This window comes from Odontesthes bonariensis, chromosome 2 (genome assembly GCF_027942865.1).
Source record: "Odontesthes bonariensis isolate fOdoBon6 chromosome 2, fOdoBon6.hap1, whole genome shotgun sequence".
NCBI classification, from domain to species: Eukaryota; Metazoa; Chordata; class Actinopteri; order Atheriniformes; family Atherinopsidae; genus Odontesthes; species Odontesthes bonariensis.
The window spans coordinates 16,675,966-16,701,466 of record NC_134507.1 but is presented as its reverse complement, the minus strand read 5'-3'; the positions used below and the strand labels follow the sequence as shown (position 1 = coordinate 16,701,466).

Genomic DNA, 25,501 nt, shown 5'->3' with positions numbered 1-25,501 from the left:
ATGTGTCTGTGTGTGTGTGAGATGCGTGTTAAACCTGTCACTTTCTGTGCTCTGAAGTACGCGTCCTAATCGCTTCGGCTCATCCCTGCTAGTCGTGCGTGTGCGCACAGTGTCAGTGTTTGTTTGTCTGCACATGCGTGCGCGCCGTACATGAGTGCGCAGAGCAGATGCTCCCAAAGCAGTGCCATTGCTCAGCATCCACACACATGCATACCCACACCCACCGTATTAAGGAAGATTACCTTGCACTTTATTTATTTATTTGCCTTCCTGATCCCCCCATCCCTCCCTCTAAAGCCCCCCAGTCATCCATTTTAATCCCTGGTAGCAAATAATGCACAAGGAAAGGCAAATAAAGAGTGTGAAATTTGAGCTGGGTGGCAACAGTTTGCACCTTTATAGGCCTACATTAAAATCTATTAAATTCAGATTCACAAAAATAAAAAGTTATTTTAGAACACAAAGATGAAGCACGCCGCTTAATTAAATTAACGGTTGTTATACAAGTCTATCAAATCTACATTTTTGTGTAAAACTGTATATTCCCTCTTCCCCAATGCCGTGTCTGCCCGCTGAAAAAAAAAAAGGGGGGGGGGGACAGTGAATTCTTTGGAAACAAAAGGCTTTTGAATCATATCATCATGGCTATGATCATTTATCCAAGTATTGACACTGGCCACAGGCTTCTCGGTAGGGCCTGGGTGGATTTTTTAGACGGAGCCAAACAGAATCCTGCACGGCTCCTCATAAACAGCAGCTGCAGACTACTCAGTTCCCAGTTCCTCCCCGGCCGCCAGCCCAGGACGGTCCAATCAAAACCAACCCCCATTACTCCCTCACTTTGCCTTTGCATGCCAAGTCTGCTCCAAGTCAGGGAGAAAAAAAAGTTGAAGACTCCAACCAAGGCTACGGCTACACGAAAACGAAACGAGGTTTTTTTTTAAAACGGGTACGAAAATTCTTGCGACCACACGGCAACGCGCTGCTGTAAAGACTCAGGTCCAGACGAAAACGGATGAAAACGATGAAACGATGCAGTACACACGCCACTGTGTCACGCCACGCTGTGAGACAATAAAGAAGTGTTAAAATTGGCTCACAGCGTCAACGTTTGACTGACGCAAAAACGTTTTAGCTGTAACAATGGAAACGAAACGAGGCCGTTTTCAAACTTTCCCACTCTGGAACCCGTTCTCAAAAACTATCGTTTTGGGGTAGTGGGAACGCCGGCTCCGTGTGGCCGCGACAGCGAAACGATAAGAAAAAGTATCGTTTACAGTGAAAAACGTTTTCGTGTAGCCGCAGCCCAAGTCTGTGCGCAATCAACAAGCTTTGGATTAAAAGAAGGCTCTGTTTACCTGTGTGACCTCAGTGGTGCTGCTGCTGTGGTTGCAACCCCTTCCCCCTCCCCACCCTTCATGTATTCCTCACGCACGGTCTCTCGCTGACCTCTCCTTAAGTGGTGATCTGAGGGAAAGGAAGACAGAAGAAAAGGCTGTTAAATTTCTTTTAATGGAATGCCAGGCAGAACCTGGTTCAGGCAGAGGACAAATGTATCACAGAGAAATACACCCCACCGTTGAAAAATGTATGGAGGAAGCCATGAGGGACTTTGCTATACTGCCCCATTTACTCTACCTGCTAACCCTGCTGGAGAGCCAATGAACCAATGAATAACAGCACCACCAATCACACTTCAATGCGTATACTGCAACGGGCCTGTGAAACCCCCCCCCCCCGAACAGGAACAATGTCCTTCCCAAAGGTTATCAGCAGCCTGGTGGATGGTCAGCCCTCATCCTGAGTCCATTACACACAGAGCAGCAAGATTCACTGCCTTAATACACCCTTCTTAGGCTCCTCTCACTGCTTCGCTGCCCCCTTTAAAAAAAATACAAATTAGGTCTAGAACAAACACATGGGTTTAGGGATTATCCAGCTGGCACATTTCTTGCCTGTCTTGGAAGAACAATCTAACAAGTACGATCTATTCGGTTGGTGTACGGATCGTTGCAAAATCTGTCATGAAATAACGTTTAGGGCCTGTTTATTACACAAGGAGGACTATTTTTTCTTTTACACACACTAGCAATGTTAGTGTTATCGTTCAATCCAAATTCCAAATGCATCCATTACTTTGGTTTATAATTATATACCTGTAAAAAAGTAATTATCATCGCTATGGCGACGTCAACATTCAGTTCAAAGCTTTACCTTGTCTGCGCATAGCCTCACATAACCACTAGCTTTATCTTAACATAGCTGTTACTTTCTGGTGGTTGTGCGGTTTAGTTAGCTACCACAGGCTCATGCTAATGCTCGTGAAATATCTGCAACGCTGTGGACTGTGTGAGAGAAAGTTAAGACATTTGCCGTTTTAAACTTTCTCGCCTTACGGGAGAAAACAGAAAAAATAAAGTCAGGGTGGAATTGATCTATGAAAATGGTTATTCTCCTAATGAACAGATATTTAGAATAAAAAAAGGTTTGAAAGTGAGTGGTGTATGGAAGGTATAGGGCCCTTCATACTACACAACACCTGCTACCCTCATTTAATCCATGAGAAGAAGGGAACATAATGTGAAAAGAGGGGGTTGATTTTGGACAGAGGCCAAAAAGAAGAGGAAAGGGTGGAGGAGAAAACCATAAATATGCAGGGAGGCGAGCAGGTGTCGCGGACAAATGTGATTTACAGGCTATACAGTGATGACAGGTAAGCCTATTAGGTTGATATTACCCAGCTATAACACGCACCAATGGACCCTTTTCAAAACTTGTGTGTAGTCAGTGTGCGAGGGTGATTGTTTCAGGTTAAGCTTGCCATACATTAAGTTCTTTATTGTGGGGATTTTTAATTGTCTTAAACCATTCCACTTATATTTTTGTCGAGGTAATGTCGTTAAGAAACATTGAAAGCAATCTGGATTTAGTACAGAGCAGAGGTTAGATTGAATTCCAGGTTAAAAGCAACAATGGGCACATGTGTCTTTTTCTCATCGTCTGAAATGACATTAACCCTCATACCCAAAGAGTGCAGGAGAGAACTAAATAATGGGAAGGCAGCGATTTATTTATTTATTTTTTTGCATATTGGAAACTGCTGGGAGGCAATCACCGAGGAATCTAAACATTTATGAGAAACTAAATGCACTAGAACATCAAGATCTGCAATCGAATTTCACTCGTAATACTGCACGAGAGACACCAGACTACAAGAAAATTGCTACCACTTGAGCCGCACTCTACAGATGGTGTTGAGAGCAACACAGCACAAAGCAATGTGTTCCTTGATAATGTGGTGAATATTGCAGTGGAAAGCTGAGCGATTCGTGGTAGCTTCTGCACACTCCGGCTTTTTCATTCCCCTGTCAGGAGTGCAGACTCTTTCATCCAAGATATAGGAGGTTTCAGTAAAAATCCTCAAAGAGACTAATCATGTTAAATGAGGTTTGTGTCTGTATCCGCGACTTCTGAGCATGTGTGTGGGATGTCGGCTGTTGTAGGTGCCTGTGAGAGACTAAACTTTCTTGTCACCTTTGAATCCACGCTCTGTGTCAACTTTCTACTCGAAACCAGTCTTCTGTCTCATAATCAAGATTTGCATTACTCTCCTAACACTTCAATCGTGGTAATGCTCAATGTGGCTGTTCATTGACTGAGAGAAACCAATTTTCTGTACGTCTTTAAAGGGACTCAAACGCTGGAGACGACAAAGCCCAAGTTTGTCTGTTAAAAGCCCTCAAACACCACAATGTTTACTTTAGCTTCCCGGGGGGAATCATAGTCTCAAGTGGCTGCTTAACTCATAGATAGACTCACAAATATGCGCACCTGTATATATGTGCAGCACAGACACACACACACACACACACACACACCTTATCATCCGAGGCTGAGGAAACAGGAGGGCTATAAAAGCTAACCTCATCTCCTTAAAACAGGCAGTGCTGTCCCTGGGTGTCTTAACACAACTCATCAACTGTTAAACCAGAGAGAGGCAGCGCAGTAAAAATCAATGCCCCCAGCTCAGCATACGGCAGTCAATGACGTTAGGTGGAGGAGGAAAGAGCGAAAATTTGCAGCAGCGTCTGGAGAGTTAAGGAGCAAGAAGAAGGAAGGAGGGACAAAAGGCTAAAGTCCACGTTAAGCTAAAAGCAGCGGGCGAATGTACTGTATGTAATTGATCACCTCTATGAAAACAGAAAAACTTTAAAAGATGGAGAATGCATTTTAAAGCCGCAGCAAGGTCTCTGAAATCGATTTGAGTCGAGAGAAGCCATTTTCCCCCAGCCAAGATAAAACACTTTACTATGAGCTGTCAGATACTTATCAGGAGGAAATTAGCAGAGGAATACCATTTTCCCAAAACAAACAGGTCAAGTGTTTCTCCCCCGTGAGTCGTCTTTTCTCCTTTTTCAGTCTCTCCCACTCTGATATCATCACATGTTATTTCCTGCTGTGCAAATGCCATCAGTGACGAGGCCCCGGATGCTTTTCATCCAAGCTGATCGTTTGCAATATCTATTCAAGGAGAGAGAAATCGAGCTGCGCTCTGAGCACCAGCGAGAGCGGTCAGAGAGGATGAGGTCTCCGCTTCGCCTCGTCTCCAGGGAGCGACCCCTAAAGCCTGCCAGCGCCCGCACGTACACACTGACGCAAGTCCGTCCTCAATCTGCGAGCCTGATCTCACCAAAACAATATTTGAGTTTTTGACCAGCAGTCTGTGTTCCTGGCTGAAACGAGCGAGGGGGAGAAAAAAAAAAAAACTGAAAGAAAACACACAGGGAACAGAGCACAAAGAGATGTCGAGGCAAGGAGCAGCACGCACAAGGCAGCCTTGTCGGAGAGAGAGGAGCGAAGCTCGGCATCAACATCAACACCAGTTCTGCAGTGATCGCTCGGCAGGTAATTATGATAACAACGTGTTCCCTAGGCAGCCTCTCTCTGATTTAGTTTCCAAGCACTTACCCTTCCTAAAACCTCCCCTCAATAACATCTGATATGATTACAAAGTCAAGATCCTTTTCAAGGAGCGCCCACTTATGCGCCTCTAATTTGGTGTACACTAACTTTCCCTCTTGTGACTACTCAGTGGGGCTTCTCATCTTATTTTGTGTGCTTAGTTAAGATGTCGCACCGTTCGGATTGTCAAAACATTTTGGAAAAATACCATGACACAAATGAACCTCACCTACCGACGCCATCTGTTACTGAGCGCTCCACTGCCTGCTATTAAGTTTGATAGTAAACACATCCTTGCCACATGGGGAAATACCTCATTTCATTGTGTCTTTTAACATCCACTTTTAACAGTGGGAGATTGGTGCTGAATGGAGTCAGCAGAGTTGACCCTGTGATTACCTCTGCGGTGTTGCATTTTCCTCTGCTGTCATCACAGCGGACCCTTTAAACGGCCGGAGCTGCATTGTAACAGGACTAGGCTGTTGACATACTGAAGACATTTAAGATAATCCAGGAGATGTCTCTGTGTTTTCCAAGATTACATCTTCAAAGGGGAAATGCACCCGGCAGCCTCTACTTGAAAGGGAGAGAGATGCAGAGGGCTCTTGTTCTGAAGGAGGGGGTGGAATAGCTCAAGAATGCAATCATGGTTTTGGAGAGGAATAAGGCCTGTCCTGGCTAGCTAAACTGGCAGGAGGGTGAGAGGATATGAGGGGGCGGAGAGGAATCAAACCTGGGAGAGAAAACACACCTTTTCAAGGGGACAAAGCAGAGAGGACTCTCACCTGTGTGACCCGACTGAGGCTGCAAATCACAACTACAATCTCTGACACATGCCCTGCCTTTTTACAGCGTTCGGTGTCTTGCGATGTTGAAATTGAACACCAAGCCAGCACCGTCTGCCCCGGAGAGACAGATTATTTCCAAAATGCTTCATTGTGGATAGTAAAACACAACATTGTTTTATGTGGCATGTTTTTGGAAAAAAAACTGGCCTATGATCACAGCTAGGACAAACCATTACAAACCATTAGAGGACCTTACTCTCTAGTGTGCTATCTACTATACTCACTAGAACACTGGAAGATTGTGTACATAAAGATTTAAACAGAGCAGCGTTTGCTTATTATCACATCACTATGGCTTGCTTCCATAGACGATTGAGTGTTGCTTGAGGATATGTGTAGTAAGAAGTTTGTTGGGAGACTGGCACTGGCAGCACTTGGCCGGTTAGTTGTGAAAGTAGACGGGAAGAAGCAGAGATGAAAAATAAAGGAAAGAAACGCCACACAGCCAATCAGAATGATCTCTCTCACCGACAGACCCGATGCAGTTTCTACGCGCTGAATCAAACAACAGTGCGTGCATCACACACACCAGAGAGCCACATAAGACAGACGCTCACCGATGCTTCAACTGTCCACATTACGGACTGATAACAGAAACGTCTCTTAAGAGCTGGTGCTTAGACAACGACAAGGGGGTCAGGAGAAAATGGGAGGCAAGCCTGAGCTATACAATGGAACACAAATTGGTGAATCTCAATCCCGCAGTCATTTCATACCCCTTTGAACATGTTTCCGTCTGTTATTTTCAACTTTATGTGCAGCCACTTTTAGAAATATATTCCAGCGTGAGCGCTTTTCTGTGGCAGTGTCACTATTTTCAGGTACATTCATATCAATGTCCATCTGAAGGGGTCTTTTGGAACAGCGGTGTGACAAAGCCTCGGGTTTGTCATGTAAAGTCGAGAGGGAATATTTGTCCTCTGCATACAACCCAATCTGACAGTGTAGGACTTGAGTGCTTGAACTCCAGTGATCATGACTTAACTTCTGTGTAGCCTCCAGGCAGCTCTCTCCCACAGCGTGTTATCCATACTGCATTGTCACAAAGCATTTCTACATACTTTCTATGACATCCGTGACGGGCTCTTAGGTGCTGCATCTTGGCTGAGGACACGCGTTAGGGACGCTACAAGAAATGTGTCATGCTCAAATTGCTTGAGAAGTATTAAATAAATTCAAGAATTGTGACTCATATCTGCTCAAATGTCATCAGTGACGTCTTCTGTGGCTGTGAGCACCTCTTAATGACTCATGGAAGTGTTCGCTAACGTGGCTCTGACGGACATGAAAATCACTCCCTCCCCGCTGACCGGCGCTGCGATAGCCTCGCTACTAATTATAGGTGATGAGTATTTTGACGTAGTCCACGAGGCAGAGCTGTGAGGAACGCAGAAGTAATAATAGCAATTTCTACTACAGAGAACAGCAGGGTGAAGCTGAGTGTTTATGCTTCTTTTCAGCTCAGTCCCTTGTCAGCTGCCTTGCTGACATCATTACTGAGTCAGGGACCAGAGCCCAGAATCGGGATCAAAAAGCACAGAGTGAGGCCTGTCTATTATCAGCTGTACATACTGTCCACCATGAGAAGGCACAAACACCCAGACAAAGAGGCATAAGTCACACAACCACCAGAAGGCTATTTATGAGCCACAGAAGAAAAGGAGACACGGGAAAACAAATTTGTCATCGGCAGGAGGCTGTTAGAGAGAGGAAGAATCAGCTGAATCATAATTTAGTCTCACGGTGAATAACTTGTTTTAAAATGAGCACCAAGAGCAGCAATCCGAGTGTTGGAAGCATTAGGTACAGTACTTTATGTCTCCTCTGCAATGGGCCCCTCCTCGTCCCTTCAGCCTCACTGGCCGTGGTTGAAAAATTAATGCAGCAAACTGACAACACTTAGGGCCTCCCTCTCTCTCCGCCTGCCTCCTCCCCATGTACCAAACAGGATCAATTACCAAAGCAGGGCTCCACTCAGCAGCGCTAAAGAAACAAGAGGCACTCTCCATCACAGCTGTGTGTGTGTGTGTGTGTGTGTGTGTGTGTGTGTGTGTGTGTGTGTGTGTGAGGTTCAGGCAAGCTTATGATGAGCAGAAAGAAGAGGAGGAGGAGGTGGTAATAGCCTGTTTGCTCCTCTCTAATGACAGCAGCCGAGTGGATTAGCAAGCCTCCTAACCTATCAGCATCACTCCGCCCAGTAAGTGACAGAGCATGTAAATAAACAGTTATGGCCACTAGCAGTAGGAAAGAGAAGATGGAGAAAGCGAGACTAATAGAGAGAAAAGGAGACCAAATGTGTTGTCTGAATGTGCAAGCGTTTCGTCTGTGCACCTTCATTTGCATGCAGGTGGGGATTTCAAGGAGTTCCATTTCTACAACATCAGCCAAGTTATTCAAATGCAGCACATCTGACTGGAGAGGATAACATAAAAGAAGGCATCAGCAGAAATGGCAGCAGGCAGTAATCCCCTGGCCAGGGCCACTTGTGTTTGCCACGCAGGCAGGCAGCGCTGTCAGTGGCAGCACCCATACAGGCCTTATCAGTGACAGCCATAGGGCTATTCTAATAACCCTGCCGATGCTCGGCAGCGCAAGGACAGACAAGGAGACGGACGCACAGACTGACAGACAGAAAGGTTTCACTTCCCACTTAAAGATGAGCCTGGGCACCAGGTAGCAGCCTGTCACAGTGTGTCTGTGCGGAAGCTAAGTGCATTTACTCATGTCCCTCACTTTCTAGCATGTTATGCTCCGACAGCTTCACACAGGCTGTCACTTCCATCTGACCGACCCACCTGATAACCCCACACGTGCACATTTTGCATTTGTGACGGCGTTGTCTAAACTCAGGCGTTCAATCCTCGCAGCCCCGATAGGAGTGTATCTGTCTCCAGCATCATTATCACCATTCAAAAGGTCAAGCACAAAAGCTTCCAGCCTCTTCTTTGTGATTTATGCCTTTGTGCTATAAACTCTGTTCACATTAATCTCCATCTGTAAATCTAATCACACTGCCTCACCATTGCAGCGCCTGGAGCTCTCCGGACAGAAGCCGCGGCCAATGGGAAGCAGCTTATGTAAATACACCACTGTTGACATAAGATGGGCAGCACGTATCAGGTCGCTGCTACACACCCACTAGTGTACAGATAAGAGCAACTATCACTTTATTGCTGTTTCTTTTCATTTACTGTCACCCTTCTTTGCCATCCTCTCAGCCCTCCATCTTCATTGTCATTTCATAACTGCAGGATTATCTTTCTCAGCTCGTTTAAAGAGAATAAGGATGTAGTTACTGAAAAGAAAAGAAAAGAAAAAAAGAAAAAGGCAGACGCGGTGCTGCAGGGCTCCATTCGTTGCCAATAAATAACTCCAGTATTGACACCAGTAAATGAGGGTGTCACTCAAATGATGCAAAAGAACGGAGCAGCGTTCAACAGAAGCGCTTCCAGGCATTCTCTGCATGTATGCAAGCCAATAACCATTACCTTGACTTAAGAAAGCCTCCGCAGCCACTTGAAGTCTTGTGAAAACATCTACACTTGCCTTGCCTTGAGTGGCTGGCCGCTCTGCTTCATGGCTGCCACATGCAGTATGAAGACTCAACCAGGTCTCCTGTGTGGAAGGGAGACGGCACTTTCTGAGAGAATTCCCTCTGCAAGGACTGATGGGAGCCTTGGCGATGACATGGAGAGGCCTTCAGGCCTGTCAGCTCGTCTGGATGCAGCTCCAAACAGCACTGAGCTCGGGAGAACTTCTAGTGCTGAACTGACACAGGCTGACGCCAATCTCCAGCATCACCTCATCCGCTTAGTACTTCCACATCATAAACACAGACTGAGTCATTCGGACTATTAAAAATGAGATATCATGCGGCAGACAAACATCTAAAAATTAGCTCATATATGCAAGAGAGGCCTGTTTTAGTAAAAAATCCAGTCGGATCAGATATAGACATACGGTAATGTCAGTGAGAAACTTTTAGGAGTCACATTCTCAGAGTCTGGACGCTCTACTTTGATGGGGCAAACAAACCGATGCCACCCCCGCAAACATCAGTCTACTTTAAAACGCACAACGTGCAATAACCGGATGAAGAGAGTTTTAAAAAAAAAAATCAATGCACAGCCCTAATTCCTTTGACAGATACTATCAACTCAAGATTTCAAGATGGTGACTGATATTTTATGTGCCACCAAAATGCAAGGAAAGAGCTTTTAATAATTGATGGGGCTGGAGCAGAGAGATAACCGCTCTCCTCCTGTTATCAATCATTAATGGAGTTTCCATCAAAAACACTTCAGCCCCTCAAGTATCAAATCTCTCTTGAAGGTGGAGGACCCACATTCAAACATCCCACTTAATCAAAGGGCACACAATGTGCTCTCCCTCTCTCTCATTTTCACTTGTGCAAATTAGGATAATAACAGCACAAATTGCAAAATTGTTCACAGTGCATGGGTAAAAGTAGGCATTTTAGCAGAGGCCTTCTTGCGGGTGATAAGGGTTAATTGGAAAATACTAAATATTTAAATCACAGCCAGTGTTTTTACTTCCTTTCGCTCGCTGACTAGACTTAGCAGAACTGTTCAAAGCTGACGGCGGGGGCCGTCTGGCCAAAGTCACACAGGACACAACATACATCTGCGACACTCAAAAAGAACCTAAACGCAGCTAACGTTTAAAACAACCACATGGTTATGTAGAGCCTTGCTTGAAGATGTAAAGATGCACAGACACGCTACAGGGTATGGCAGAGCTTAGTGCGTTGGACTGACACCTCCTTACAGGAGTTACATGGCATAAAATGTATTTACAGCATCTTCCAACAATCTCAAAGCCTCAGATGTCACATTCACATCACACACACACAAGAGTACAGAGGCACCACAGTAATAGCTGCAGCAGAAATGATAGAGTATCCCTAATTACCCATCAAGATGGTTTTGACAGTGTTCTGTGTGCCAGTGATCAGTGTCATGGCGCAGAGCCAGCAGCGACTCGGTTCCGTTTGATTTGTAGCTGCAGTTGAGTAGCAGGTGGCACACCATCAGAGCTGCAGTGCCACGCACTTTCCCTCTCCCTCCCCATCTCCGTCTACCACCCTTCATCCTCCTTTTCTCTCACAGCCTCCCTCTTTCGCACCGTCCTGTTTCACTGGGCCGACCTTGCCTGTCATCAGGATACAGCAGCTTTCCGAGGCTGCTGCACAACAGAAACACAGAGGACACGCCGAGAGCTCGGCTGGAGGATCTCAGCTCGGAAAGTTCCCGTGCAAAAGCGAGCAGGCTCTTCTTTTATTTAAACTTGGTAAGACACATGCTAATGCAGAGAAGCAAAATGATTAGCTGTTTAAAAGATCAAACGTCTGACAGAAAATCTATCGGCATCATCTGAATGATCGAGTTATTTTTCAAGCAGCTGGAAGTCTGCAAACTGCAGTCACCCTTATGGCTTTGTGAAGATAAACTATAGAGCAGCAGGGCTTTGAGTTAGCTACAGTTCAAACATCAGCATTCTCAAACTTTCAATGCAAGTGTTATGTTTACCATTTTAGTTTAGCTTAATAAGCTACCGGAATGAACAGTTTTCAAAGCATTTTTCAAAGGAAAGAAGAGGCAAATTAAGCAGGCCAGTTACACCAACAGTGGACATGGGTCCAATTTTGCCAATTTGCCATGTTTTAGCACAATGTTTTTTTATGTTACCCAGGCAAAACATACCAAGCTCTGACTTTACAGTGTGCCTTTAGTGTCACTGTACAGTGGCTGGCAGCTGTAGTTTCTATCACAAACTTCGAAAGGATCTTATCTTATTACTGTTGTGATAACATACATAACGCTGGTAGCAACACGAACCTATAATGGACTGATTTATAGAGGAAGCATATTGTGTGCTTTGCGTTGGGGACAGGGGTGAACTGAATTAACGCGGAGAGACAGGCAGTGAATATTTTCCCAGTGAAACGCGAGCTGAAATCTGCAGCGTAGTTAGGATTTTTTAATATCTTTAATGTGTATAGTGGCCACATTTTGTCAGGTCATGCGAGCCACTCTGCCAGTGTTACGACCGAAGTGATGGACGACACATTAGGCTATGTAGAGTGCCCTTAAATCAATCACTCTGCAATGACATTATCTGCACGTTTGTTTTCAGCATTACGTGTAAAAGCATTTACATTCAAACCACGGAGCACGTCGTGGGCTTGGTCTTCTGCCAATAGTGTGTCACAGGTCAATTATCTTTCAAAAGATAACAGCCACGTCTGCCATGCGGCTTATCTGGGCCTGATTTCCATCTCAGGGATTCATACAACGTAAACAAGATCTAAGATATTTATTTTTAGAGGGAACAGGTGTAATAAAGGGGTCTAATCTATTTGTCACACATGCTCAGCATTTGCTTTGTGATTCTGCTGACTCACATGAGATGAGCTCAATTAAAGCAGCTTCAGATTCAGTAACTCCGAAGGTTCAGGAGGAATGATCCACAGGCTTCGAGCTGCTCGAGTGGGTCGACTGCTTTGTCTTAAAGTGCCATTCCTGTGGTTTTGCAGACCTCTGAACTGCTGCAAACAGCAGTGAAAAAGTGTTCAGCTTACTGACAGGAATGCCTAAGGGTTCAGGGGTGAGCTGAGCTGAGCTGTCAGAAAATCAAACAAAATGGCAAGTGAGTAAACATGGACGTGAAAAGGGGGATATTAATTTTTTCTTTATTAAGTTTGCTCTCAAATCTTAAATTTATCAACCTAAAGTATTTTGTTATCTTGTCATCTGAAAACCTACATTCAAACACAACTCAAACTAAGTACTACTGAAATGGACTAGCTGTGTCAGCCAAGTCTGCAGACTAAATCTCAGATTTAATGAAATGAATACGACCAATGACACCCCCTAAAAGGACCGAAAAGTGACGTGAAAATATGTCCATATAAACACAATGTGAGCGATTTGTACTGAACCACAACGTGCCAAAACAGCGCTACTGTTCTTTGCCTACAGGATTCCCTTTATCATTTCACATTTTCTCATTAACATCTTACCAGTCTTGTCGCTTGGCATGAAGTCACCTGTTTTGAGGAAATATTTACAACCACAACACGATTATGCCATCATTAACCTCTCAAGAAGGTATTCAAACTTGGCAAGCATTGTGTATGTCAGTCTACAGTTTCACACTCTAACAAAACTGAAGAGCTGGAATTAACACTCTTTTATTCACTCTGCCACTGGGTTAGTCGTTAATGGCATTGCCCCTGGCGCAAAGATCCGGTTTAACTGTCAGAATTTCCTCTTTCAGATCAGCTGCACATCACTGCAGCTGATGGGTAGCCTGATAAGGCCGACACTTCCCTTCCTTCTCTGCACCTGCGAATCTAAGGAGGAGCTTTATCAGGAAGACATGTGACAGCGCCAGCCCCGCTGTCACAAAACGCCACACAGTCCAAAGGACAGACGCTCAACATCAAGACAACAAACATCTCAGCACTTTGAACACAATGTGAATTTTAATGAGAGAGACAGAGATACCTAAACATCGCAAGACCAAAACATGCAGATAAGGGCTCTCAGATTTTTCTCCTGCTACTCTTCGTGACCCCGATGCTTAGAGCCACAGATCAGATCAGGGACAGGGACGCGACAGATGTCTGCCCTGGTGCTCTGTTCCAGGCATGAGTGCTGCTCGCACACAATCCAAAGGGAGGGGGGATTGTGGGGGGGGTGTACACAGAAAAGATGGATGAAAAAGAAAAGGAGGGAAAGAGAAACAAGAGAGAAAGAAGCAGATTATGAGGGAGGGGGGTTGTGATGTCTGAGTTCAAATTCAGGCATCACATCCTGCAGTCTTTATCGGTGGGACGAGATCTGCTCTGTCATGTTTCTGTCAGTCAGCAACCAGTTGGGTCAGAAAGTGACACTATGAGTTTAGACACATCTCAAGCAGCTGCTGTCTCTCTAGCTGACCTGGGGGAGCAAAAGGAGACCTCACGTGGACTAATTCACCATCGGAGCTTTTAAAAGAATAAATCTGTTAGATACACAGAAAGGAAAATAAACCTCTGAAGGAGCCAAACAGTCTCTGAATCCGCTGTAGAAAGGCTGATAAACCTGAAGCAGAAATCATTCAGGCACAACTGAACAAAAACGCAACACATGACCTCTTTATAACCACTGGAACGCACTTTCATTTTGCTTTGAGGAGCAACATGCAAAAAGGATGATGAGAATAGAGACGAAGGCAGCTAATTATAGCCTCACAGCAGGATGATCAGGACCAAACTTGATTATGATCATCGTCAAGAAGGCACAAAGGAAACCTGCTGCCTCCCCCCGTCCACCACAATCCAATAGAGAGGCTTTTAGCCTCCGTAATGATTTTAAAAGTGACAAGTCAAACAGATTTACGGTGACAGCCTGAAAGGGACCAGCACGAACACTATTACTGCTCACGTGACCAGATCTGCTAGCTCTTATCCTATTCCCCTTTCCTCTGCCTTCTCCCCTCTCTTACCCCCACCCCCCCAATCACAGGGAACGGGAAAGAATGACTGACTCAAAAGAGGCAGGCAACAAGCCTATTCAATTACCCCCCTCACTCAACACGAGCCCCCTTCAAACAAGAGGGAAAAGCTCCGCTTTGTGGAAGTTGGTTACTCAAAGCGACAGCCCGCCAGATAAGAATCTGGTCATGGAAAACTTGTGGCACAGAGTAAATGGAGATACCTTTGTAAAATTTTAACACCATTATCCATGGTTAATCAGCTTTAATGAGCCTTGAATATGAGGGTAAATTTTCAGCTTCCAGGAGGCAGCGGACAACTTTTCAACATGTTTGGCCCTTTGAGTAGCCACAGTAACACAATTAAAATACGTAATACACTTGCATAGGTGAATGAGTAGAAATAGAAAACATTATGCTATCACTTAAAACAAAAAGAAGATTTTTCTCATAACAACATAAATAGAGTGGGCTCGAGTGTTTTTCATGCATATTCATCAGTATTTGAATTTGTCTTTTATGTGAGACCTTTGAGTTAAATTAGTTTTTTTGCTCCCATCTTGACCAGGATTCCCTGGTAAAAGAGACCGTGTCTCAATAGCCGCTTTTGGACAGAGCCGTTCTAAGAATGCAGTTATCAGAACTGTCCTACTCGAATTTCGTTCTGATAACTGTCCTTCCCCAGCGGAACTGTTTCAGTCTGCATTCGCACATGAGTCGGGACTGATGCGCCGCGCGCAGTCGTCTGCGTCAGTGACGTGTTACGTTAGCCGTTTAGCGCCACATTCAACAACAAAACAAAACAAAACGGTAAAAGTAAGGAGAGAAGAAAAAAACACCACAAAGAAGCTAATATGGAGAGCGGGGAGGCCACCGTGTTCATGGTCTGCATAACGGGGATATTAATCATGGACGACCACATCAGGCGTCTAATATCGAGGCTGGAAGAGCTCACAGAGAGAGTCAGGAGACGATACTTTTTCATTTCATGAACGAAGAAAGAAAGGAGAGCAGAGCTCTGCAGACAAAGGAGACCAGTGTAAGTTTAACTTATTAAACACTCGCAGGTTGTGTCCGTGTTGTATGAGTAAACATTTCAGCCGTGACAGCATGACATGGGGCGTAGCTACCGACCACCACACACCTACGTCAGATGCGTTCTATAGAACCATGAAAAGACCCGACTTCGGAGAAGGAGCTGAAATGGTTATAGGAACTAAGGGAGATGGTCCCAAGTTCCTGTATGTCCGAACACGGGAGAAAACGGCCCCGCGGATTAAAAGGTTATTAGAACTGCTAATGGTTCCTACAGTCCGAAAGCGGCTATTGGTACCCTCCAGGCTAAGTAAAGGCAATAAATAGAGTCTAAAAAGTATCTTCTTGGGCCCTTTTGAGAGGTCTGAATCTACATTTGACTTTCATTTCTGCAGCTGTGAAACAAAGGGTAAATTTATGTTTGAGTGGCATCAGCCCCTCCGGGCATGAGATGGTAAGCCTGCTGCAGTCACTCTCTCTTCCCCTCTTCTTTTCTGGGAAGGTGAAAAACACCTTTTGCATTTCCGAGCTCTAAATAAAAAAAAATTTAAATTTAAAAAAAGGGCTACCACTAAAACCATCAGAGATGGCAGCAGAGAGATGTGTGCAGAGACTTTGTGAGGAGCAGAGACCCTCGGGCTGCCCAGATTCAGTTTCCCCCATTCTGGCTTCCAAAAAACAAAGGAATTCCAGAGAAAATCAGGGCAGGACCTCACCCCAAGCCACTGCTGGTACCCCCACTTCTTTCGCTCTCTCACACACACGCAAAAACCCATTAGAGTGCAACTTGAACACATAAACATGCAGCACGACAGAGGTGATTTCATGCAAGCATCAATGAGGCAACCCCCGTCTCTTGTTCAACAATCATGTTGATTTGATGTCAGGGGAGACATGGTTATGGAGACGTGACATGGAGAGGTGGATGTGTCTGTCAATGTGTGGTGGTATGTATAATCATGTCCTTATTCATACTTCAGAGTAATGTGCCGTTATTGACTCCAGCACAGACTGTAACCTCGTCATTGAGCAACAACCTTAAAGATGTCGCAGGTGAGGCCATCGCGTTGCAAGATGACCCCCACCCCCTCCCATACTCCAACAACTCCAAGACATGCAACGTGTCATGTCCTCACGTGTGTCTTTAACAATGTCAACACATGCCGTTCAGATTCCAGTCAGCCGGCGCAGACAAGTAAAGGTTGCAGGGTGACTGAGAGCGAAGCGTAATGACGGTGTTTAAAGCTGCTGTTGTACGTCATCTGAAGAAGATACAGGGAAAAGCTTTCATAGCAAGTGCCACCTCCTCCTTTTTCTATTATATGTTTGCAAACAAAGACTTTTTTTTTTTTAGAGCGAGTGAAAGATTTATGATCACCAAAGTGACTATAATGAATTCAAAGGACGTTATGAATGTGAGTAGCAATCAATCAAATTGTTAACTTACTCGTAAATGCAACAAATCACAAAAAAATAATGGAGTTTGTAATCTTGGAACCAGGAATGTTTGCACTCAATTTTATAATAATCCAGCTCATAATTGGTTAAATATTTTCAGTTCGGAATAAAGTGCTTCTGCGTGATTTATTGAAAATCTGAGGACTGAGTTTGACATATTTTCTGACTATCCCTGACAATCCCTTGTTTATTTGACACCAAAAATAAATGAAGCCGCTGATGTGGATCTGCCTCCCCTTGTGTTCCTCATTTCCACAAAATGTTTGCTGTCAAGAACGCTGGATATGCACAGTACTTCCATGAAAGCATATGTATGCTAAAGCCTGACAGTCAGTTTGTTCGCACAATCCAGCACAAAAATTTGTAAACAGTAACCCATCATCCTTAAAAACAGAGACCCATGCTGGTTTGTCAATAGTGTTTGCCAGATAATTAAAGAGCCTTGGGAGACAATGATAAACATTGTTTAGAGGCTGATCTCTGGCAAACGCCAAGCAGTGTATCATTGCTGTCTCCGGAATACACATGATTACCTTGGTCTCATTACTGATATGATAAACAACAGCTTCCAGCGTGGCTTTGGTTTGCTGGGAGGAAACAAGACTGGGGTCGATTAGAGAAAAGGGGTGAAAACGCTGCCCCTGTAACAGACCACGGACACACAGGAGAAAGGCGTTGTCTGCGGTTAGATTGAAGATAATGTCGGTGATATTTGCAGCTCCGCAGCTAGCATAATACTTTCAGCTCTATGTGATTCATTGCTGAGATCACCGTTTAATAAAGCTGACATTCAAATCCACATACTTTGCCTCTATTTGTTTTATTCTTCATCGCCCCCCATGGCCTGTTCGTCCCTCTCAGTCTGCAGAGCTAATGCTGTGGCCCACCAGCCCGTCTCTTTTTACAGCTGGTGTATCCGCACAGAGGTTTAAAATATGCCCCTTTATCTGAGCTGCCCAGGCGGGAAAATGAAAGGGATGTCAGTCCTTAGAACCCTGGGAAAGCGCCTGCCTCAATCGCCGGTGTCAAAACCGAGGGGGAGGGCACCAAGCGGGCAAACACGCTGCACAAATAACACATCTTTCTGTCTCCGAGTTAAAACTGGGAGGAAAAGCGTCTTAGTGAAGTCGCGAGGCTTATGCCAATACGATTTGAGGGGCTCTCCATAACAACCACGACAAGCATCGTCAACGGATCAAACGCAAAACTGGAAAATCAACAGCTGGTGGAGTCTTCTCTCTGCTTTAAAGACTGCTTCATATTGACCACATTTCATGCTTTGTCCTCTTTGCGCATGTAAGCACTGGGGTTATGTGAGAGCAGATACTGCCTGACTCCTTAGCCCCCCCCCACCCCCGACACTGAAATCGCAGGCGAAGAATAAATGCTGTCCCTTTGCATTAGTAAATCCTTGTTAATTTACTTTGTCAGAAAACAAGGAAGTGTGTGTCCCCGGAGGCCACGTTGGAGACAATTCGACCGCCCTCACAGAAGATTTGCCATCACTCTGCATCTCCCACGCAGCCTCCACCAGAAAATCAGCATCAGCGCACACTCTTAAAGACAACAGTGCCGACTAGACAAGAGGCTGTTTCGAGCACAAATGATATTATAATGAGCATGTGATGTTTTATCTTTGGAAAATGATTCATTACAGCATAAGCTAGAAAGATTTGCAGCATGCTGTAAAAGGGGGTGACTAAAATTAATTCATAATATCTGAAATCCTCCATAAAATGCATTACTGGTGTTATTCAAAAGCATAGCAGGTTAATGGCTCAACCCAGCAGGTGCAGGGTTTTTTTTTTTTTTTTTGCCAGACTGGTTGGTAAAGCAGGGCAAGCTACACGAGAGCGAGCCCGAGCTCAGTCTTGAAAATAAACCCAGCCGGGACCCCAGCGGTGTGAGGAACCCTTGGAGGAGGCTGCAGTCTGCGCAGGTTTGCTGGCATGCTTTAGTATCAGGAGAGACAAGGCAAACACTGCAGATCAGCGCTGAAACCGTAAACCCACTGACCCAGCATGAAGAGGGAGAAGGGACTAATTAGCGACTGTACTTACAACTCAAAAGAGAGGGGGAAAGACGAGGAGAAAAGAGGGAGTGGGGGAGGGGGCACAAACAAAACACACACACAGAGCACACAGTTGGGGGATGAGGACAATGAGTTTGTTTAGCTTAAACAGGATTTACAAGCTAAACAGACACACGCCAACGCCATCACTCAAGACACATAATATCACTCTTCCTCTCTGTCGCGACCCCTTCCTCTCTGTCGTTTCACCAACACAGCCGGGCTCTGTGAGGGTTTCATCAGCAGCGCAGAAAAAAAAGTGAGGCTAATTGCTTGCGATGGTGAGAAGTCTTGAGTGCAGGCGGCACCGGTGGGCGAATGGGTAGATAGAGGGAACATTTTGTTCCTCATGCGTGTTCTCTCCGACTCCCATATTGTTCCCGGGTGTCATTCATGATTCAAGGACCCCGGCCTCTGGACGGAGGGGAACAGGACGTGGTCATTGTGACTTTCCCTGAGTTGACTTCTTAAAGAACATTAAATCAAACATACATAAGGTGGTGACAGGGGAAGGCCAGAAACTTCACTTTCACTCTCCGCACTCTGTTCACTCACTCTTGTCTGCAGGAAAAAAAAAAAAAAAAGCACTTAGAGGTCTGCGTCTCCTTGATGTTGGCACAGCTCAAGGTTGAAGCTATGACGCTTCAGAAACAGGCGTTGAGTTGGTGTTTTGTCTCCATTAAACAGCAACAACTGACAGACAACGGAAAAGGCACATTGCACCGACATCAAGGCAGAACCACATTACAGTGATATTGTAGTAGCTTGACTAAAAGTTTGCGAACAGTGAAATATACCAGTTTAAAAAAGCCGCACCTCAGCGGTGCTACAGTCCTCTACAGTAAGCAACTAAACAATGGTTCTCATCTTTCCTTGAGGTTAAATGCCTAGCCAAGGGACTCAGCATTACTCACAGTGACTTCCCAGCCCCCCCCCCCCACACACACACACACACACACACACACACACACACACTGCCACCCATGAGTTTAAACCAGTCATGTTTCAGCCACAAGCCGAGCAAGGTTTGCAAGGTTTGCAGCTTGAAGGACAGTGGCGACAGGCATGTGGAGTGGAGGTTTTCTTATCCCGCTGCCTCATCTTGGTCCACTTTTGGCTTCCAACACCACATTGATGTCATCACAGTCAGTCAGCAGGATGACTTATATCTGCTGGATGCTTTATTTTCAGTGTATTACTTGCTTTACGGTTACCAAGTTTGACTTGAGGAAAACTTAACTGCTGACTTACGGGTAGAATTACAACATTTAGCAGCAGTTAAGGGTCTGACATGCGGACACAACCTCTTTCTAAGTCCTTTTTCTCTAAACGGGTCTTTAAGACATTGTGAGGCGACGCAAGTTTTTCCTTCATTAAAAGACCAAAATAGGCACGCTGGAAAACAAAAACTCAGTTCAGATGAAGAGTACTGCCAAATTCGAGCCACGTTTGAGACAAAAACACAAGACCGAAACAAAGACTGGCTTCTCCTCCGGACACGAGTGGGTGGGCTCGGGCCGGTGGCGAGACACCAGACTGCAAGAATACGTGTCAAGTGGACAGGCAGCAAGTATTTCACCACACTCCTCACACAACACCAACAGTGAGATGAAATGTCAGGCTGTCAAAACACTGATTAGCGATCGCCGGGTTTTAAGCACTTTCAGCAGGCTGCAGCTGTGCCGACAGCAGCAAGGGCTGTGCAACTTGGTAAATTGCTGAGTAACAAAAAGCTAATTACTGCGACACAAGTAATTAGTTGTTTTCCCTGTACATACTTCTAAACAGAATTACCTCGCTGCTAGGGAGTGGGACACGCTCGCTGCCTTTTCTCCCTTTGTGTAGAAGCAGCGCGAACAATGAAGAGTTGTTGCAGGTGTTTGAAACAGACACTTGAAAATGTGACATAACTTGTTGCTGACCATCTCCCCGAAAAACAAATATAAAGTATCTTTTTAAACTGCCACATCGGGCAAAACTGTGTCTGGAGAGGAGCGATCTCCGCATTCTGTCTCCTTGTTTGGTGTGGGGAACAAACATATTGTTGGATGCAAACATACGTCTCCTTCCTCGCATTTAGCTGCAACTTGTAGCGCTGCCAGTGCATGTGTTGTCTTTTCTGTCTTATTAAAGACTTCACTGTCTTCACTTTGCATTTCCAGCGTTATCTCCCTTGCAGTCTGGCAGTTGGTGCAGAGAACCAAACAAACCACTCTGACAGGGCATGCTTGCACCCATCCTCAAAGCTTTTTGAAAACACCCAAATTTGATTTCTGAGTGAGTCTACAGGAGCCTTCAGCATGTTTAGTGAATCAGACACTCTTCTGTCTTGTCTCGCAGCCTGGCTGGCTGGCTGGTTGCAGAGAGGCCCCAAGAGGGACAACAGACGGAAAGAAAACTCACACATACACACAAACACACACAAATTTCAAACACTTGCAGATGGCTTTAATTCCTTGCCCTCTTTCTTTCACAATTTATCAGGTAACCCACTCTGAATGAGCGCGCCTTCTTTTCATGCTTTGCCGGGATGACTCAATACTCCTTTGGCTTGTCAGAAAGGGGGGAGAAAAAGGCAAACAGCAAAACTAATTAATGTGGTGCAGCGGACAAGTGTTGCTGCTAAAACAATTTCATTACATCACCAATTTAAATTACCAAGGAAGGAGACACTGGAGGGTGCACCCATCCAAAATGTGTTTACACACTTTTCTTAGACAGACTTAAAGGGTGGACACAATAACACAGGCACCTGCAATCTAACGCAACACTCCTGCAATGAATACAAAGCCTGCTTCGAGTGTGTGATGTTTCATTTCACCTGAGACTGTGTCAGATCGGGCTTTAGGCAGGATTTCTTGCTCACCGTTGCTTGTTTTTTTGGGTTTTTTTGCTGTTTTGTTGTTGTTTTTTTTAATCTGCATTTAGTTGGGAAGGATAAAGTCACAATGATCACACTGCTGAAGAGTTTGAATGTCACAAAAACTCAGCAGTAAAGGAAAGGATGATCAGCCCCCATCAGGGTCGCTTAAAAAAAATGAGCACATTACTAATAATTCTAAACACTCTTTTTCATCCCTTCTAGAACTTCAGCTGTCCTGTGGCAGGGTATTGAAAGAGCGGCATTCTCCACCTCCACTTCTTCCTCCTCCCATCCTGAGCGCCCCCCTTCCCCTCCCTCCTGCTTTGCTCTGCCCCGGCTGGCCTCACATCCAGACGGGAGGAATTTAACGGGGAGGGTTCGCCAGACGTGAGGCAGGGGGGCTGCGCTGAATCAAAACAGCTCGTCCGCACTTAGGAAATGTGCCACTGCGCGTGTCTGGATCACAGATTCTGGTAGTTTTGTATAAAGGACGAAAGATGCACAGCACACTCTGTGATGAAACACTAAGCATAGGTGTGCACCGCAAGGTTTCAGCGCAGTTGGAATAAATGGAAAGAGTGGCGACTGATTTATAGCCACCTGAGCACCGTCTGATTAGAATATTAAAAGCACACTAAATGTATTGGGAGGCCGTTTTCCAGGATACAAGAAAGACAAGTCGCAAAAAAAAAAAACTCAACTCCTAATGAGAGTCAATAATCTTTCCCTGATCCCTGAGAGGATCCAGTAATCAAAATGAGCGTTAGGCTATCAGTGCACCTAAAGGTGGCGAAATATCGGCTGCATTACAGGTGTTGTATAACAAAACACAGCAGAGTAACACATGGGCATGCCAGCTAATTGCATTACAACAGGTAGCCGATAATAGCCTTGATGGGAGCCAGCAAGCCCAACCACACACTGCTGACTGTTAGCTAAGTGACATACATTCTCAGTTTAGCATCAACCGAGCCAACAGCTGATCGACCGAGACGAGACATTCACTCTCGCGCACAAACCTGCGATCGCTGAGTCGAAAATGCATTCCAGTGTCTCGGGGGTCTTCACAAAAACGCATGCACCTTGCTTTGAAACAACCCCAAAAGACACAGACACTTTGGCTGTTTCGCTTCAGCGCAACTCGTCCACACAAGGTGCTGCATGTAACACAGCAAAGCGTCTGGGTCTTACGCCGCGTAAACGCGCACCGCCACGGCTCAAGCAACCACAATCTGCACCCTGGACACGAGTTCACCAGCGGCTGTTAAAAGGTTTCCGAGAGGTCACCCTATTGTTAGCAGGTAGTGTCTGTCCAGCGGGAGGCAAACCCCATCTTGAGCAACCCGCAAGCACGTTCAAATCTCGCTTTGCAACAAGGAATAAAGCAGCCGCCAAACTTACTTTCAGGTCGGAGCGCAGTGGCAAAGCCGCGTATTGTTTCTCCAAACCGCGTGTTTACGGTGCTCCTCTCGTTCTCTCCCTTCACTTCACAAAGAGGACGCGAGAGCCCAGAAGACGCTGTGACTGACTGACTGAATCAACTACCGTAGAGCACGGCAAGTTGAAGTGTCAGATTACACTGGCTATTCAGTTACCAGAGGAGCCGTGCACGGCGGTGGGAACGAAAATGTGACCTAGATTTCCGCGGAAGGACACGCCGTGAGTGAAGTTGTAACTACACGCTAACAGCACGTTCACCCTGAATTGACAGCAGTTTCCATGGGCTGTCAGTAAAGTGGCTTTGGAATATACATACACGTTGATCATTATCAATGTAATCCTGTCAATGCAATTGTAAACACTGTAAATACATCTTAATCCAGTAGGGCAACACCAGCGTATTTGCAAAAATATTTTAATTTATCAAGAGCAAAATAACTGAATTAACAACAAGATATTATTATAGGCGTAAATTATTGTTAGTATTATCATTATCATTATTATTATTATTATCATTATTATTATTAGTAGTAGTAGTAGTAGTAGTAGTATTAGTAGTAGTAATAGTAGTAGTAGTATTGTTGTTGTTGTTGTTGTTATTTCCTTGGCACGATTAACTAAATAATACATGGAAATATATAAATACCCATCACAATTTCCACAGCCCCAAATTTACTTTCCAAAGGACAAATACTGTATATTCAGTGTTTTAAAACCGAGGAAATCGCACAATCTTCTATTTTAAATCTGAAATCAGTTCAACAAAATTATTTGATTGTCAAAGTTGATCATAAAGATCGTTTCTCGGCTAATCAGTAAGATCGAACCCAAAATAAGCTGTTATCTGAGTTTATTCGTATGATACAAGTCTTTGTGAAAATGTTTAACCACAACAACTTATTATTACTAACTTTTTTATTTATGTACTAGTGGCATTACTACAAATGAGACCGTGCATATAGGATATAGGCTACCAGTGTCACCAGCTAACCAATTTTTTTGTTTGTTTGCTTGTTTTTTTGTTTTAGCATTGAAACCAACTTCCCATTATTTGCTTATTTATTCATGTTTCATATTTCACATGTTACGTCAACATGTGTGAGGACAACAGGCTGTGCAGAGTCAGACTGTGGCATGCATCCTTGCATTGGACGCCCCGCTCCAGCAGCTATGCAGGCGGGTTTCCGTGTTTTGCTGACGGTCAGCCTCCGGTGGAAGCCTCGGAATAACAAAGACGCGTTTGAGAGCAGCAGCAGGCTGGGCTGAGCGGTGACGTCAAGGAACAATGTCTCTCCTCCCGACACGCACGCGCGTGCACGGCGCACACACGCACGCCTGCACGCAAGCTCTTCCCTCTCTTAGTCAGGCAAGGCTGAGCTGCCCAGAGGGAGGGCCGCTCGGCTCGCAGTGCATCAGATAGAATCATTCACTCCTCATGCGGTGCCTGCACGCAGGATATCTTCGGTCTTTCTACTTCTCTTTTTTTTTCTGGTCTTTTTTTTTTTTGATTTAGGGGGAAAATAAAACAGAACGATGAGTCTGCGGATGAGTCGCAAGTAAATAAGCTGTTTTACTGCCTGAAAACATTTGAAACATACAGCAAAAGTAGGCACTCGCAGTGCACCTCACAAACAACCCTGATTACTGTTGCTGAGGAAGTCAAAAGATCATCAACCAAAACAAACAAAAAAAAGTGATAACAATGTCAAAATTTGGTTTGTTGAAAGATAATTCACTATTTGGAATCGTAAATAGTCCCTAGTCCAAGGGTCAGATTCCTGTCAGCAGCTCCTGGCTCAGGCTCCTCTCCTCCTTGAGGGGAAGGAAGGGGGTTCCATCCTTTGAGTTTCCTGCCTGCAGGGTTCCTGACACTGATGCAGTATGGGCCCGAACAGGCTATCGGCAGTAAAAGGGAAGGCTTGAGGGCTTTCTATCAGCGTGTCTCAAGGACACCCCAGCTCTCTGGTTGAAGCAGCTATCCACACTGATGGGGACAAATGCAACCAGTGACATCACCGACTCTGGCAGTCACTCATTTTTATTTCAGTGGGGGTGTTTCTTCGGTAGATATTGGGTTAACAGTCAATGTCACAGTGTTGTCGCCGTGAGCTCATGATCTGCGCTGTTCTCCCCTGGAAATGGCTTGCTGAGATGACCCATGTCTGTGTCCCGACGCTGTGTCTGCTATTGACTTTTTTCACCTGTTATGTTGCAACTGTTGAATTGATATTGACGCCATGATTCACATCAGACAAATCCTAAACAAATGCCAGGCTTTTACATAAAATCCCCAGGGCTTCTTGTCTTCTGACAATTTGAGCCATC

The 25,501-nt window shown here is 45.0% G+C and overlaps 1 protein-coding gene across 4 annotated transcripts in view; it reads right to left on the bottom strand.

Moving 5' to 3' along the window:
* The window catches only part of zmiz1a (zinc finger, MIZ-type containing 1a), a 98,467-nt gene extending 75,189 nt beyond the window's left edge, over window positions 1–23,278 (bottom strand). For all 4 annotated transcript variants that reach the window (XM_075478355.1, XM_075478358.1, XM_075478357.1 and 1 more), the window contains exons 1-2: window positions 23,138–23,278; window positions 1,359–1,467 (exon numbers count right to left, since the gene is read on the bottom strand). The gene's annotated coding sequence lies outside the window, so the exon portion shown is untranslated. The remainder of the gene's footprint in view (window positions 1–1,358; window positions 1,468–23,137) is intronic.
* Window positions 23,279–25,501: the final 2,223 nt, after the last annotated feature.